The sequence below is a fragment of the Dama dama genome, chromosome 19, assembly GCF_033118175.1.
Source record: "Dama dama isolate Ldn47 chromosome 19, ASM3311817v1, whole genome shotgun sequence".
Taxonomy (NCBI): domain Eukaryota; kingdom Metazoa; phylum Chordata; class Mammalia; order Artiodactyla; family Cervidae; genus Dama; species Dama dama.
In genome coordinates this window covers 40,231,584-40,244,497 of record NC_083699.1, presented here as the reverse complement: position 1 = coordinate 40,244,497, position 12,914 = coordinate 40,231,584, and the positions used below count along the sequence as shown (strand labels likewise).

The following is a 12,914-nucleotide window of genomic DNA, read 5'->3' as shown; positions in this document are numbered from 1 at the left end:
AATAAGGCTGAAAGATACAAGCATGTGGTTTAGAAAGTATGGGCAGTGGAAGTATTCATGATGAGCATGCCAAACCAGAGAAAGGAGCTCTGAATCTAAGACAGCTCGGCTAAAATCTTGCTACAGGACCTTAGGCAAGTCAGAGACTCAGGATCAAGATTCTGGGAGCCTTTGACATCCTCTATTTCATCCTCCTGCTCCTCTTCCCATCTCATAGATGGAGAAACTGAGGTTCAGAGGAAGGAACATCATGCCTTCACCAAAGTCACAGCCAATAAGGTAAAGCCAGGATTTGAACCTCAGACCCAGTAAAATGATTTCCACACTCTGTACATCAGTATTATGAAGTACAAGGTAAGTGTTTAGACCCAGTTGCCTCCAAGTTATCTTCCAGCTGATGGATAATTATTGCTGTCTTCTCTGGACCTGGAAATCTCATGAAAACATTAGTTTGGTTTTGGCAAAGATCATTCCAGCTGCTCCTCATTCCCAGCCCAGTCCCACAAGAACAAGGCAGAAAGAAGATCTGAAAGGATGAGAGATGTTGCTATTAATCTTATGTAGCACAGCAACTGGGAACCACAGGCCTTGAACTAGATTTCACTGTGTTGGCTATTACTCTCCTGTCCTCTTGCATATTCATCCTGCATCTGTCTTCTCTTTATTAATGTTCCCAACTATGCACAGTACACAGCCAGTTAGGAACTCATCCTTAGCTTCCTATAATTCACTGGATTAGAAAAGGACAGGAGGAAATAGTGGTGATGTCAGGGTCAAGAAGAACTGCAAGGGAACCACGGACTCCGAACAAGCACAGAGAGCAGAGGCAGCCAGAATCCTCTATCCCGTGCTTCACAGAACGAACGAAAGCATCTCATATCCCTGAGTTGGCAATGTGATTGGCTTTGCCTGAAAGATAATGTCCTTTTAAATGTTGGGAAGAGAAAGGACATTTCACATATAGAGATTCCTCTCCTAAAACAGCAACGAAGGAGTCAGAAGAAAGAATTCTAGGATCTGCCACTAATACCTTAGACAAATCAGATTCCCTCCCTGAGCCCAAAATCTCCATCTCTGAAATGAAAGGATTTGGCTAAATTGGTTCTTTTTTTATTTTTATTATTGGAGTATAGTTGCTTTACAATGTTGTATTACTTTCTGTTGTACAGTGAAGCAAATCAGTTCTACTTATACACACAGCCCCTCTTTTTTAGATATCCTTCTCACTTAGAGCAATGAGTAGAGCTGCCTGTGCTGAACAATAGGTTCTCATTATAATCTATTTTATACATAGTAGTGTATATACGTCAATCCTAACCTCCCAATTCATCCCACCCCATCTCCCCCACGTGGTATCTGTATGTCTGTTCTCTACATCTGTATCTCTATTTCTTCTTTGCAAATAAATTCATCTGTAAAATTCTGTCTAGATTGGTTCTCAATGCCCCCTCTGTCTTTGATATTCTGACATCTCCTTATAGGTCACGGACTCAATCCCAGAAAAGTCAAACAACTGAAGAGGAACCTCTTTATATGGCTAGTTGAGAAGTTTACCAGAGCCTCTAAAACTGAGACTGAGATTATGGAGCAGAAAAACATAGAGGAAAATGTACTTTTTTGATTTCTAACTAGAAAATGAATGTTGCTAGGGTAGACACAACCAATGCATAAATGTTCAATCACAGTCCAATCTAAAATTCAAATCATAAACTGCCTTTCAGGTATGTAGAATTAAAAGCTAAAAAAAAACAACAATTTTCACACTAGACTCTCTATGACTTTGGAAAAGTAGCAGCAGAAGGAATAAAGAGCTGACCAAGAAATAAAATCATAGCAATTAACATTAGGACATTTGACTAGAAATAACACCATGACCAACTGGTCTAACTCTATCTATTGTCAGATGCTGAAATAGACCCCAAAGAGGGAAAATGACCTGCCCAAGGTGACACAGTCAGAGTTGGGAGCAGAAATAGATTCTCATGACTCCTGGTTCATAGAACATAACCCATAATGCATTACTTCACTCCTGCAAACAATGAGATTCTATTCAGGTAACTAAGAACATAATTTCACTTATAACTACTGTCTCTAACTCCACCTCAAATAACAATAGCTGATTTATTTGATTTAAGGCAGACTAGAGCTGTTTCCATCAAACTATAATAACCAATTCACTCTAGCAATAGAGACAAGTCTGTGAGAATTAATTGGGCATTATTCATCCTCGCTAATGAATCATCCCATGGAAAACAAGGATAATCAACAGTCTACCAAAGGCCAGAAGCTTGTTCTTACTCAAGTAAGATCTTCCCTGTTAAAGAACATTGGGTATCAGCTCTAAATAGTAAACAGGGTATACAGTTTCAGATTCCATGAAGTACAGCTTTAAATAGATTTGGTTTGGAAGTGGGACAGGGAACACACCACAGTCAGTGGATCAACGTTGAAAGCCGAGAAAAACAATGAACACACTCATTACGTGGGTACCTGTTGACACAGCTACCGTCAAGCCTAATTATTTATTTAAACTGTTATTCTTTATTCATTACTGACACTGACATCAATTATTACCATAAGATTATTTTAAATTTCTGTAGTATGCTCTCAGAATATTTACTTTTCTATCATCCAAAGGCTATTTGAGAATATCCTTCTTTCCTCACCAAATCCACTTAAATAATTTAAAAAGATAGATGAATAGATAGATAGATAGATAACAGATGACTGATAATAGATAGATGATAGATAATACATAGATGATAGATAGATATATATGAAATTCTTTTCTCAAGAGCAATTTTTCATAACCTTTCCAGCCTTGCTTAAACTCTTCTTTGTACATTCAAATGGGTTTCAGTGGGGAAGCAGGGGCATAGTTAACCACTTTTCAAAAAGTATTTTATTAATATTTAACAATTTGCATTTGGAGGAAAGTTAATATAAAAACTGTAGCTTCTAAATGAACAAATAGATCTCTGCCTAACAGAGCTATCAAAAATTATGCTATCACCTGTCTACAGTACATTCTTTTCTGATGTGTTATCCCTGAAAATACATGAAGTACATAAGAAAGGATATTTTTGCAGGGGCATTTTATGGACTAGAGAGAAACAAAAAGGTGAGCAGGAGCCATTCTGGTATTTTTGGCTACCATCTTATTTTTTTTAGTAACTCTTCTTGTAGAAACTAGTATAAAATCTAAACACCACATAGGGCATATAGGTCTGATCTGCTCATAGAAGAGTTTCACAGTCTATACGTTCCCTCACTGGCCTTGCTCATCCATGATCTCTTCTTATTTGATGTATATGGTGAGTGTTGGCTTTGAAAACCATATTAATGTGACACCAAAATTTTCACTCATTTCTAAACTGCAACTCCTGCAAATATGAGGCAGTACCAACAAACCTCAATTTGTTCAAAGCCCTGTGTAATTAAAATTATGTTTAAATTATTATATATAAAATAGATAACTAATAAGGACCTACTGTATAGCACAGAGAATTCTACTCAGCACTCTGCAATGGCCTATATAGTAAGAGAATCTAAAAAAGAATAGATATATGTGTATGTATAATTTATTCACTTGGCTGTACACTTGAAATTAACAGAACATTGTAAATCAACTGGACTCCAACAAACTCAGGAAAAAAAAAGTATGTTCAAAATCACGTAAAGAAAATACCAAAGAGATAATAAAAATATTCATCAGAAGAAGTGTTTACAGAACTTTAAATACTGATATCAAATCTTCCACAAAGGTTCTATCCTATAGGACCTGCAGTTAGGAGCACCATAGTGACTACTTCGCCTCTTTTTGGCTAAGACTTCCAGGAGATTACAGGGAACACAGCAGAGTTAGCTGGGAAGTACAGATTATCAACTGGTTATCTGCAGAAGAAAACACACATCTTGCAAATTTTAAAACTTTTTATGCTTTCTTAAACACATAAAACAAATTTTATGCTTTCTTCTTTTTATTTTAAACTGGTCTCCATTTTCTTGACAAACTCAAGAAGAATGAAATCTTCTGCCAAAGTTATAATTCATTTACACTGGTTCCCCAAGAGAGTGGAATGCAGGTACTATAGGTCCTGGGTTTCAAAAAGCTAACTCATTTCCTGTATTTTGAAGGATTTTGTTGTTGTGATAGCCTTCGATTATGTGCTTTAAAGATGTTTTGGGAGCAGGTAAGAGGCAGTGACAGACCCGTCTAGTAGTTTGACTCCTTCAGAGCCAGGTAACAGTGCAGCATAGTGTAGTGAAAAATGCACCCCATCAATGACCAGGAAACTAGAGAAAGCCCTCCTGCTACATACTAGCTGGGGATATAAGAAGACACTAGATAAGAACATCCTTGGACATGGCATACTATAGACACTTTGATACTTCCATGTTACCAAAATACTTCTCTGCTTCAGGTAGGAAGCTTTAAAAAGCTGGAATTAAAAAGGAAATCAAAAGAAGGAAACATAAAAGGGGAAGCAGTTCACTGCCTTGGCCATTTTTCAGGTTTTGGTGTTCCTGGAATACCTTCGTATTTCTTCTGTTGGGAGTGAAATCTACCTTAAACTCTATTGGTTAAGATGCCTATTAGCATTTCATAAATGTGATGACACCAAGCCTCTCTTACCTTGGACAGCTCGTTCTTGGAATGATCAGTGGACACAAGGGTCAGCAAACTGTAACGGTAGTGTCTGTAAACAAAACAGGGAAAAGTTAGCCTTAGTTTGCAAGCTCTATGTATTCACTAATAATCATAAACTCTTCTATCTATACAGCAGTTTCTGGTTTCACAAAACACTTTCACATTCATTATCTCATTTCAGTCCATGTCAACCTGCTAAAGAAGCAGGAAGAGATTATTCTACCACTTTGAAGTGAGGAAACAAAAGCTCACAGAGGACAAGGAGGATAAAGAAAGGAACTAACATCTCTCTCAGGGTTAAATTCACAAATGTGAATGGGTATTATTTTCCTCATTTTACAGATGCGAAAACTGAAGCTCAAAAAAGGTAGGTAACTTGCCCAGGACTGCACAGTACAATACAGGGCAAGACGAGAGTTTGGACCCTCTGAGTGCTGCCTATTCAGCCAGCGGCCTTTCCTTTACATCCAGAATATTAGGCTGGGAAATCATGAGGACAGACAACTCATTGACTTGATCCACCAGACTTAGTGAAGGAGGAAATAATGAGATAAAACCAGTTATTTGATTGACATGAGGAAATGGGGAAAACACACAGGATTTAGAGCCAGTCAGACCTGTCTGCCTCTTACCAATGGCCTTAGGCAAGTTACTTAAACCCCAAGTGTCAATTTCCTTATATGTAAATGAGACATATAATACCTACTTCATAGACAAAGATGAGTTAAACTTTTGGGGGGAAGATTTTCCTCCATTATTTCATATCTATAAGCATTGGTGGCGTGGTCAACAAAATGGTATAAAAAAATTTCTTCCTATGAGCACATGCTTATATGATCAAAGAATAATGTTCTAAGCACACAAGGATAGAGGGTATCTCTGGGTTGGGTATTTCTTTGATTCATGTCTCTGGTTTTAAAATACCACAGTATTTATCTGTGTTAATCTACATGACTTCACCTACCAGCATCACAAAGAACTTTTGTTCCACGTGACACAGCCTAAAAACTGAAGAATCATGTATCCCCTCAACCCAAAAAGCAAAAGAAACTGCTTTAGGGGAAAGCCTGCAGATTTATCATAGGTCAGTCTAAAGCTTGTGCCTGTATCATGCTTTAGGTTCAGAGAGATGGAGCTTCCAACAGGACTGCAAGAACAAGGGGTCAGTTTTAACACAGGGATAGATTTGTTGAGAAGTAAAGACTTTGGCCACCTCATGCGAAGAGTTGACTCGTTGGAAAAGGCCCTGATGCTGGGAGGGATTGGGGGCAGGAGGAGAAGGGGCCAACAGAGGATGAGATGGCTGGATGGCATCACCGACTTGATGGGCATGAGTTTGAGCAAACTCCAGGAGTTTGTGATGGACAGGGAGGCCTGGCATGCTGCGATTCATGGAGTCACAAGGAGTCGGACACGACTGAGTGACTGAACTGAACTGAAAGATCTCTCAGAAGTTTTACTGATATATCCCATTTTAATATAGGAGCTTAAATCAGATGATTATGAATACAGCATGGTTGATATGATATTCTGCAAGAAATTCTTGCCATATGCCACCAAAATCAAAATATTAATCATCTGTAATACTATAGTTTATAGTTTGAAAAATATTTCATGATCATGTTATCTCAAATCATCCTTGACATAACCCCAGTGAAACTGTATTACCCCAATTTTACTGATCAGGAAGCCAAACTTCAAACATCACATGGTTAATATGAAACATATAAAAGTTTAACCTTGTATCTTGATCCCCAAAGGAGTAAGGACCCTTCCACTACATGATGCAGCCTCCCATTTAGGAACACTCTATTTGGAAGGAAAGGTAAAGTGAGCATATAACCTGTAGAAGTCTACTGTCAAGGGGCCAAAGCACATTTAGTACTGAGTCCTGCTTCACTAGCAAGTGAAAGGAGAGAGACTTCACATCTGTGGTCTAACCAGAAAGTGACACATTACTAAGCTGAGGCATAGGAGTGTTCGATGCAGGGTTACCATCAACACTTTCTCAGCTCTCCCCGGTGAAGTTTCAGAGATGTGACATCCTTGCGCAAGCTATCGAAACACAAGCCACAGAAACAATACAAGGCTGTACCACTGAATTTTCGTAAAGGGGTCTGCATCAGTAAGTTTCATCTCACACTGTAGAAGAGCTGAAACCTTCTAGCTAAGAAGTTCACCATCCTCTTCTCACACGGTTTGAGTGGCACGTGCCCTCAGGAACTTGAGTATTTTCTGATGCAGTGGAGTTCTCCCCTAGACCCATAAAGACATCTGGGACAAGTGACAAATCCAACTCTAGCATCTTAGTAGTGAAGTCAGTTATCCTTGGCTGCCTCTGTGGATTTTATGACTGCTGACCCAAACTGCTGGCGGGTTTGCATCCTTTGCCAAATCACCCATCCCATTACTCTCAAGAAAACCCTTCTCATTTCCAGAAGCAATTTCAACCAAAACAGAACAAAAAACTTGTATGATCAACCTCTAACTTAAAAAACTTTAACACATTAATTAGGATCAAAGCAAAACAAGAACCAACAAACCTAGAGCTGGGACTAGTATAAAATAATTGATCATTTCTACTGTATTTAGGGGAGAAACTGGAGAGAACAATGGAGCCAAAGGGGGGAAAATAGAGTGAATGGAAAGAAAAATGATGAAGAATAAGGCAAAAAGAAGAGAGGAATGGGAGGTCAGGAGAAATGAAGATAGAAGAGATATAAATAGATTTTTCCAACAACCATGGTAGCCTCTGGATCGACCACTCCACCCCTGGACAATTTTAGACAACATAACTCTAGGTGGTGATCTTGACATTATGAAGAAAAATTCCAATCAACTGGCATGAGAATCACTAAGGCCAATGTATATATACTAAGTCACATCAGTTGTGTCCAACTCTTTGTGACCCTATGGACTGTAGCCCACCAGGCTCCTCTGTCCATGGGATTCTCCAGGCAAGAATACTGGAGTGGGTTGCCATTTCCTCCTCCAGGGGATCTTCCCGACCCAGGGATCAAACCCATGCTTCCTATAGCTCCTGCATTGCAGGCAGATTCTTTACCGCTGAGCCACCAGGGAAGCTGAGGCCAATGTATAGACGCCCCTTAATATGTGATACTTTACAAGTGCTGTAGTGCAAACGAGCGGTCGACGGAGCCTTGTAAAAACGCTCTAAGTGAATAAACTGAAGTAAGTCTTCAGTCCTGTAATGCCAGACGTTTATTCTGAAAAAGGGGTGCTATCTTAAAAAGAACAGTAGACTAGGGACTGAGGATCTTGGTTCTGGTTTTAGTGCTACAATTTCCAAATCTTTTCAATTAAAAGTTCTATGAGATATACATTTTTCTGCTTCTCTTTCCATGAATCTTGACCATGGCTATCCCTAAACCACTGTGAAAAAGCCAAACATTATTTTGTCTAGACTTTGTGCATTTGGGTAAGTTTTATGAATTGATAAAAGTGGTGGTGAGATGATAATTTGTAAATTAAACAACATCATAATCTTAAACATGATTATTGGGAAATCTGATCCCAAAAGTGATCGAAAAGTGAGATCAGGCCAAAGGTATTAAATGACAAACATGGAATGTCCTCCACTCCCAACATCAAATCCCACATGAAGAACATTTTTAGATGATACCCTAAGACACTTATCAAGAATACAACATACTCCATGGCTTATGACTGATTTGGTTGTCTCATTAAAGTAATGTTTGCCAGTATTTAATTGCTTCCCTCCCTGATTTTAATTTCCTCAGCTGTCAGCATCTATCAAAAACACTGAGATCTTCTGACATCCTGGCTGATTGTGTTGAAATTAATCAGATTTTTAAAAAGTAAATTGCTGTGGCCTAAAGGTAATGCTCATCTTCTTCATGTGATATTTATAAGGGTTCTATCAATGGAACTTATAATCTAGAAATTAAATCAGAGGCTTTAGGAATCCAAAGCAAAAATGTAAGTAGCTCATAAATTTCCAGCTCTGGACTTCAGACCAGTACTTTAAAAAATCCAATCAACAAGTGTTTATTGAACATACAGCACTTGGCAGCAGTCACTACTGGGTAAACGGACGGAAGGAAGACGTGTAGCTTAGAGGAGGAAATGGCAACCCACACCAGTACTCTTGCCAGGATAATCCCATGGACAGAGGAGCCCATGGGGTGGCAAACAGTCGGACAAGATTAAACAATTGAGCACACAAGACATGCGGCTGCCTCAGAAAGTTTAACAAGTGAAAATTAATTACTTAAGGTGACTTGACCTTGACAAAGTAGTTGACAATCTGGTCACTCAAAAAGTACATTTATTGTGTTTTCAGTTGTGATCAGATATATACATTATTCTTTCACATGAATTAATGATTTTATTCTTCACCTAATCCAACGAGGTGAAATAGTTAGTAATAGCTGCAACATCTCCATTTGGAAAGTGACAAAGCTTAGCCTCAGAGTGAAAAAGAGACTCTTTCCTAGATACCTGGTAATGGGCAAAGCTGGTTTGTGATCTAAATAAAATCAGACAATACAGCATAATCACTTTGAAATAATGAGAGAAAAAATTCTTTGCAAATCCTCCACACATAATTATTCAGTGCTAATTCTTCTCTAATATCTACCAGTAACAGTGGTTAAGATACTCACTGAGGAAACCCACAAGCCGTTCTTTAAGAAGTAAATGGATAGAAAAACACTTTGTAAAGTGTCCTAGCATCATGAGATTATTTTTATGTGTTTATGTCATTATTCCTACTTTGGAATATAGAAATATGTATTCATGCAGCAATTAGGTCCCAAACACTGGTTCTAAGGCCCCTAAACTAAACAGGGGAAAGAAAAAAAAAAAAACGGGCAAATTTTGCATGTATGCAATTCTGGGAAGCAGGGGTGGAGAAGCCAATGATAACACACAGAACTTAAAAGCTGGCTTTATAACCAAACATAATGAAACCCTAGTATGGGTCTTATATTTCCAGTGGACTCTAAGCTCTTACCAGGCCTTTAAGTGTCTCTCTTGCTATAAAGCTTTTCCTGACCCAAAAGTGTTTGATGAAGCAGGCTTTATAAAGACAACCATAATGCCTAGTTTCATATCTAGATTTCTAAAACTGACACCGGGGCTTCCCAGGTGGCTCGGCAGTAAACAAGCCACCTACCAAGCAGGAGATGCAAGTTCTATCCTTGGGCTGCGGAGACCCCCTGGGGAAAAAAAAAAATGGCAACCAACTCCAGTATTCTTGCTGTGAAATCTCGTGGACAGAGGAGCCTGATGGGTTATAGTCCGTGGAATCGCAAGAATGGAACATGACTGAGCAACTAAACAACAACAAAATTACCACATTGTTTTATAACTTTTCCTCCGTTGTGTGTCTTGAAGAAAAAACTCTGTCTAACTCAGTTTCTTGAAACCAAATCCGAAATCCAGAATCTGATCCTTAGTAAGTACTAAAGAAAATGTTTACTGAATGACTGCATGAACAAATGATAAAAGTGTTTTATGTAACTCATAGCATTAAGTCAATATGCCACATAACAAGAGGTTAGTACGTGTTGGGTGAATTTAAATTAATTGAACAGTTAATGTAATAAAAAAGTATATTGTGCAACTAAATGATTCTAGAAGCTACTAAGTGAGTGGTTCAGTGAAGAGTTCAGTAACCTGCAATGGCCCAGGCATCATTAACGCAGTACACGGGTGAAGAAATGTTTTTCACAGTAAGAATAATAAAGGCTGAAGATATGAATAGAAATGCAGGCAGGAGCTGAGAAAATTATTGTAGAAAAAACAATGATTGTCAAGAAAACCATGCTAAGTGATACCAAATGAAAAAAACAGAGGAAACAAATCTAGAGATAATGGGACTTCTTTTTAAGATTATAAGTATAAATAAAATCCAAACAGGGGAAAATGGAGAAAGAAAGAGAGAGGGGAAGGAGAGATCCTATTTTTTATTGTAAAGGCATTTTTTAAATTATGAAAATATGATAACACATTTACAGGAGACTTGGAAAATACAGAACAAGGTTGCATATAGTACCACTATATATTATAATTATTTTTAAGTAGATTAATTAAGATTTTTAGTTGGAGTTTCAATATCAAGCTCTCAAAAATTAATAGAATTGAATATACTGAGATCTGATAGACAGAGTGCCCAATGAACTATGGATGGAGGTTCGTGACGTTGTACAGGAGACAGGAATCAAGACCATCCCCAAGAAAAAGAAATGCAGAAAAGCAAAATGGCTGTCTGAGGAGGACTTACAAATAGCTGGGAAAAGAAGGGAAGCGAAAAGCAAAGGAGAAAAGGAAAGATATACCCATTTGAACGCAGAGTTCCAAAGAAGAGCAAGGAGAGATAAGAAAGCCTTCCTCAGCGATCAATGCAAAGAAATAGAGGAAAACAACAGAATGGGAAAGACTAGAGATCTCTTTAAGAAAATTAGAGATACCAAGGGAACATTTCATGCAAAGATGGGCACAATAAAGGACAGAAATGGTAGGGACCTAACAGAAGCAGAAGACATTAAAAAGAGGTGGCAAGAATACACAGAAGAACTGTACAAAAAAGATCTTCACAACCCAGATAATCACAATGGTGTGAACACCCACCTACAGCCAGACATCCTGGAATGTGAAATCAAGTGGGCCTTAGAAAGCATCACTAAGAATGAAGCTAGTGGAGGTGATGGAATACCAGTTGAGCTATTTCAAATCCTGAAAGATGATGCTGTGAAAGTGCTGCACTCAATATGCCAGCAAATTTGGAAAACTCAACAGTGGCCACAGGACTGGAAAAGGTCAGTTTTCATTCCAATCCCTAAGAAAGGCAATGCCAAAGAATGCTCAAACTACCATACAATTGCACTCATCTCACACGCTAGTAAAGTAATGTTCAAAACTCTCCAAGTCAGGCTTCAGAAATACGTGAACCGTGAACTTCCAGATGTTCAAGCTGGTTTTAGAAAAGGCAGAGGAACTAGAGATCAAATTGCCAACATCCTCTGGACCATCGAATAAGCAAGGGAGTTCCAGAAAAACATCTATTTCTGCTTTATTGACTATGCCAAAGCCTTTGACTGTGTGGATCACAATGAACTGTGGAAAATTCTGAAAGAGATGGGAATACCAGACCACCTGACCTGCCTCTTGAGAAACCTGTATGCAAGTCAGGAAGCAAGAGTTAGAACTGGACATGGAACAACAGACTGGTTCCAAATAGGAAAAAGAGTATGTCAAGGCTGTATATTGTCACCCTGCTTATTTAACTTTTATGCAGAGTACATCATGAGAAACACTGGGCTGGAGGAAGCACAAGCTGGAATCAAGATTGCCAGGAGAAGTATCAATAACCTCAGATATGCAGATAACACCACCCTTTTGGCAGAAAGTAAAGAAGAACTAAAAAGCCTCTTGATGAAAGTGAAAGAAGAGAGTGAAAAAGTTGGCTTAAAGCTCAACATTCAGAAAACTAAGATCATGGCATCCGGTCCCATCACCTCATGGCAAATAGATGGGAAAACAGTGGAAACAGTGGCTGACTTTATTTTTCTGGGCTCCAAAATCACTGCAGATGGTGACTGCAGCCATGAAATTAAAAGATGCATACTGCTTGGAAGAAATGTTATGACCAACCTAGACATCATATTAAAAAACAGAGACATTATTTTGCCAACAAAGGTCCATCTAGTCAAGGCTATAGTTTTTCCAGTGGTCATGTATGGATGTGAGGGTTGGACTGTGAAGAAAGCTGAGCACTGAAGAATTGATGCTTTTGAACTGTGGTGTTGGAGAAGACTCTTGAGAGTCCCTTGGACAGCAATGAGATCCAACCAGTCCATCATAAAGGAGATCAGTCCTGAATATTCATTGGAAGGACTGATGTTGAAGCTGAAATGCCAGTACTTTGGCCACCTGATCCAAAGAGTTGACTCATTGGAAAAGACCCTGATGATGGGAAAGATTGAGGGCAGGAGGAGAAGGGGGTGACAGAGGATGAGATGGTTGGATGGCATCACCAACTCGATGGACATGGGATTGGGTGGACTCCAGGAGTTGGTGATGGACAAGGAGGCCTGGCGTGTTGCGGTTCATGGGGTCACAAAGATTCAGACACAACTGAGTGACTGAACTAAACTGAACTGAGAAGTAGATATAGTAGATACGTTGAGAAGGATATAGTAGACCTGAAAAGCACTATGAACCAACTCAATATAATTAAGACTTATACAAGAGTCACAAGATAGTAGGATACAAAATC

The 12,914-nt window shown here is 38.7% G+C and overlaps 1 protein-coding gene across 13 annotated transcripts in view; it reads right to left on the bottom strand.

Annotated features, from left to right (window-relative positions):
• The window catches only part of LPP (LIM domain containing preferred translocation partner in lipoma), a 723,640-nt gene that overhangs the window by 543,647 nt on the left and 167,079 nt on the right, over positions 1 to 12,914 (bottom strand). For all 13 annotated transcript variants that reach the window (XM_061166808.1, XM_061166817.1, XM_061166813.1 and 10 more), the window contains one exon: positions 4,637 to 4,700. The gene's annotated coding sequence lies outside the window, so the exon portion shown is untranslated. The remainder of the gene's footprint in view (positions 1 to 4,636; positions 4,701 to 12,914) is intronic.